The sequence below is a fragment of the Symsagittifera roscoffensis genome, chromosome 1 (assembly GCF_963678635.1).
Source record: "Symsagittifera roscoffensis chromosome 1, txSymRosc1.1, whole genome shotgun sequence".
Lineage (NCBI taxonomy): Eukaryota > Metazoa > Xenacoelomorpha > Acoela > Convolutidae > Symsagittifera > Symsagittifera roscoffensis.
The window spans coordinates 79,909,151-79,914,035 of record NC_087062.1 but is presented as its reverse complement, the minus strand read 5'-3'; the positions used below and the strand labels follow the sequence as shown (position 1 = coordinate 79,914,035).

Sequence of the window (4,885 nt, the reverse complement as noted above, 5' to 3'; positions counted from 1 at the left end):
CGAATTTGCGCTCGACCCAAACCCGTGTCTCGACTGTTTGTTTGCGGTCGAGCACTAATATGTGCTCGACTTTGAAAGTCGAGACATAAAGTGAGGACCCAGGATTTTTCAGTAAATTATTTTCCAAAATAAAAAAATGTATATTAATTTAATATTTTTTTGTTTAACTTTTTCAATTTCTAGCTTAGATATGAGAAATGCTTACGCTGTAACGTGGTTGTACAAGCCGGTTTCGGAAGGGGAAATCTGAAGGTCATTGGGGGAAAGAAAGGCGCTGACTACATGCTGCCTCCCGTAGGCCAGAACGAAGTCCACGTATTTCCGAGGAGGTCAATTGTCCAAGTCATGACATTCGCCTGGTTCAAACAGTTCGTCATCTGCAAGGAACAGTCTTGGATATGTGAAGACGATGTGTCAGATGCAACAAGCAGCCGAAATTTCCCAACTTAAAAAAAGTTGAACATACTCAAATACCGATATTTTTATTTGTTTTTTAATGCTCTGATGATTTATAAAAAAGCATAGATTGTGGTATAAAATAAAATATTTCGCTTACAGCGTCATTGCGAGGATAGCAAACTTACTGAGTTCTATTTCATTAAGTGCCCCATTTTTTTGCTGAAAACAAGCCATTGATTTGTTTTTAATTCAGTCATTTTGATCAGGTGTAGTCTGCCAGCCAATTAAATGCTCCGAAACTTGTTGCTGACAAAAGGGACAAATTTTTGCAAGCCATTCTAATTTTTGAGCTTCTCTCCAAACAAAAAACTCTATTTTGCTAATCTTTTTTTTCGAGGCTTTTAGGAGCATTTTAAACCTCTCTTTTTCAAAAAAGTTTTATTACTTTCGCACTATTTTATTTGAATTTCTCTCTCACCCACCACCCACACGCTCTCTCGCTCTCTCTCTCTCTCTCTCGCTCTCTCTCTCTCTCTCTCTTCTCTCTCTCTCTCTCTCTATTTTATTTTTTAGTAAAGAGCGTGTCTGTACAGTCACATGCAAAACAGTCCAATACAAAACAGTCCGGAAAAGTATGAAAATGAACAAAAAAACAGTCTGACACAAAACAGTCCGAAAACAGTCCAAATTAATATTTGTTTTAACAAGCCGGTAGGCCGAGAATTGTCCTTTGTTCAACAAACATAAAGAACAAAATAGTGACCGCTGCAGTCGCGCCAACGTGTTGCGAGCTTGCCAACTGAGGATGGGACTTAAAACGAAATTTAGAGCCGGTTATCGCCGCGAAGAGGCGACGCATGCGTAGCGCGCCCACCGGCGACCTTAAGCCGGACTGTTTTGTATTGGACTGTTTTTTTCCTTCATTTCATGATTTTTTAGACTATTTTGTATTGGACTGTTTTGTATTGCACTTGGATGTTTTTTCCCTTCATTTCATGATTTTTTGGACTATTTTGTATTGGACTGCTTTGTATGGGACTGTTTTGTATATGCACCATTAAAGAGCGTGAGTATGAAAATAAATAGTGAAAATATGTTGTTACAAAATTGAACTTAACTTAGAAGCGTTTTATTTTCTGGACGACAAACAAAAAAGTATTGGCTAATCCAGCAAATGTTTACCAACTGAGAGACTTGAAACCTGAATTAGTCAGCAACGTGATCATTACGAAAACTAGGAACGAACTAACAAAACAGAAACTTCTGTATTGAAAACCCTAACGCAAAACATTATATAGGGGGTCATAGAAAAGGAACTACAGAACCGTCTACCACCACAAAACTCCAGATAGAACATATTTGATATTAGTTTATTATAGGAACATATTAAGACTAGTAGGAAAACTTTGATATTAGAAAAATCCTATTCAAACATTTTTTCAAAAACAAAATTCAAAACAACCTAACATCCGAATTCGATGTAAACATGTATATAAAATCAAAAGAGAGACAAAATCCTATGAGACAGTTGAAAAAAAAATTTGCGTATAGTTTTGCAGAACTTAAGGAAAACGCTGCAAAAACGAATCTTGCTTAGACGTGTGAATCTCTTGGAAAAATATTGCCAAATCCAGCAAAAAATACAAGCAAAGAGACTTCGAACACAAATTAGCTAGATACATGACTGAGAAGAACATGAGCAAACAAAAGTTTTTCCTGTATTGAATATTTTAACCAAAATGATGTTGAAGCGTTTAGTCAAAGAATACAGAAAAGCTTAGCTAGGCTAGCTAAAATCAAGAAAGTTGTATCTTTGATATGAATTTTACTTACCATCTGTTTTAATTCAGTATTTTTCGGCTCAATGTAGTTTTGTAACTTTCAACCAATATCAATTTCTGTTTAATAGCGACCCAACAACTGAAAATTTTTCAGAACAAATGCATGCTCATATACTCCCTTCAGTATACTCCGCCTACTAATGTTTAAAACAAGAAGCATCCAGGAGTGGAGGAGTAAAGAGCGATAAGGGGATGCATGAGAAGCAGGATTCAAGATCCTATAATTCAATTGCGGTTGCTTAAGACTGATCTGTACAATTGCAAAAAGTTAGTGCTGTGACAAACAGTAACGATTTTTGCAAAACTCTTTGATCTTCTTGCTTTAGCGATTTGTAGACCAAATTTATTAAAGGTTGTATAGTTGTGCATCAAATTTTTCTTAAAAAATAGTTGGTTTTGCTGCTTAAGGATAAGTGCAACCTTGCAAAAATACCATGGAAACCCGGAACAAACCTGATATAGTAGCCGCACATATGTATTCTAAGCTTGATATATATCATCAATGGTTAAGATAGATATCATCAATCAGTTTCAGCATGTCTCATGTAATTTTTGTTAAGAGCAACGTCACCATTTTTGTGTCCTTGTTCAAAAAACTTCTTTAATTTTTTTTCTGTCTGTTCAAACTTTATACTCTCCAATAACTTTCAGCATGAGTAGTATAGTAAAAGTGGCTAGGAAAATTACCACTTTTAACCCCCCCCTTTTTTTTCGATGTGCCGTTGTACTTACCACTTTTAACCCCCAAAGGGGTTAAAGCCCCTACTTTTTCGGGCACGCATGTTTTAAGGGGGGTTAAAATTGGTAATTTTCCAGCCACTTTATGGAAACGGCAAAGGAATTAAGTTTTGGTTGGTGCATGTTTTCCTTTTGACTTTGACAGTTCAAACTTTACTGCGCGCGTTATATTGTGGATTATTTTGTAATCTTTATCACCACGTGTGGAATTAAATAAAATGCTGTGATATTGGTAAGTTTATATTGTTGTTTTGAATACCCCCCTCCCCTCACGATTAGATTTGTTGATTATTTCACTTTTCGGTCAAAAGAACAATTTTGAAAAGCTTTATTTCCTGAATGAAAAGTACTATAAAGCTAATCATTTACGTTTATAATCAGAAGTTATTTAGTCAGAATCGTCTAATATAATAGCACGTCGATTTAAGCAACGCCGTTTAGGTGGTCTAATTTCTTCCCGCTCGTTTTCTTCTCGAGCTTCAATGTCCAAATAGGGGCAGTTGTACGCTGCTGGTTCTGAATCATTTTGCCCACTTAGCTGGTCGAAATCTACCAAATCCTGTTCTAGCTCTTGATCATTGTATGTGGGTTGGTTGAGCCCCTTATCTGGTGGAGTAAAAATATCCACATAATACCCGCCGTGCGCTTCTATAGCTTCAGCCAAATCCTCCCCACTTCCGTTATCGATGGGAGTGGGGACCACGGCGTCGTCGTCTACGTCGTATTCGCCCCAGTCCATGGTGCGCCCAATTTCTCTTACGAACATATCCTCACGCAAGCGTTTATGTCCGAAAGGACTAGTAGTTACTCTGTCTGCATGTATATAGCGCTTATTGTCAAATGCGCTCAGGGAAATTTTGTTCGTTATTATGGTTTGTAAATTGTGATTACAAGAATTTATCCTTACATTTTCTGACCTGACCAGCGAACAGTAAGTCAAAATTTGTTTGTATTTATAATGGGTTAGCTCCATTTTCACATATTTTGAAATCACTTTAGCGCTTTTTTTATCCATGTCTGAAACAAAAATACAATCGATTTACTTCAAATTTTTAACAGTTTTTTCCCTTTTCCACATAAATACTTTCCTTCCCCCTCCCCCAACCCTCACTACATAATCTTATGATTTGTTTTTGTTGCCCTTTTCTAAAATGGTAATTGCAAAATGGTAAAAGAAAAGAAAAAGAAACTTACTCGAAGAAATAATGCTGTACAGTTTGGGTTTTAGTCTGACGTACTCCTGTATGATCTCCCCAGCAAACTCGTTCTTGAATTTGAGGGTAACGCGCAAATTCTCGTTGGTGTAGAGGGGGTGGGTGGCTGGTAGATTTGAAAAGTCAAAATGATTTCGCAGTTCATGGTTTTTCTCAATTTCATTGTAGAGATCTTTGCTGCGGATTTCATACAGGAACGAATCAGTGTCCCAATATAAAAGAGTTGCGTCAAAATTTTTCTTGATTATGTTGTAATGGAACTGGAACATGTAAAATTTTGCCAAATCTAGTATCGTTGCACCAACAATTGTGGGCTTATCTAGTGTCCATGCAACTTTTTGCTCAGTTCACTTCTCAATTCTTCCGTACCCCATTTATCTAGAGAAACTTTTGTAGTTAGATGGGCTCTAGATTCAATATCAACTCAATCTGTATCTTTTTACGCTCTTCATTGATCATCAAGCCCTAAAAATTCTCTCTAAGAATCTCAGTCTTCTAATGTGTCTCTCTATAAAAATAAAACTCTAATTTACGTTTAGGTTTCTAAAAAAGTTTTTTTTTTGGTTTCATCAACAAACAGTTAATAAAGTTGAATGAACAGCATAAAAACATCAACTGAACCTGTTTTAAGGTTTTAAATGCCTAAAGGTCACTTTTCCTTGATCAATATACAGTTATTTAACTGAAAAAAGT

At 36.3% G+C, this 4,885-nt stretch overlaps 1 protein-coding gene across 2 annotated transcripts in view; it reads left to right on the top strand.

The window, feature by feature from the left end:
• The first annotated feature begins 3,705 nt into the window (after window positions 1-3,705).
• The window catches only part of LOC134850620 (uncharacterized), an 8,432-nt gene continuing 7,252 nt past the window's right edge, over window positions 3,706-4,885 (top strand). For both annotated transcript variants that reach the window (XM_063866610.1, XM_063866609.1), the window contains exon 1: window positions 3,706-3,909. The gene's annotated coding sequence lies outside the window, so the exon portion shown is untranslated. The remainder of the gene's footprint in view (window positions 3,910-4,885) is intronic.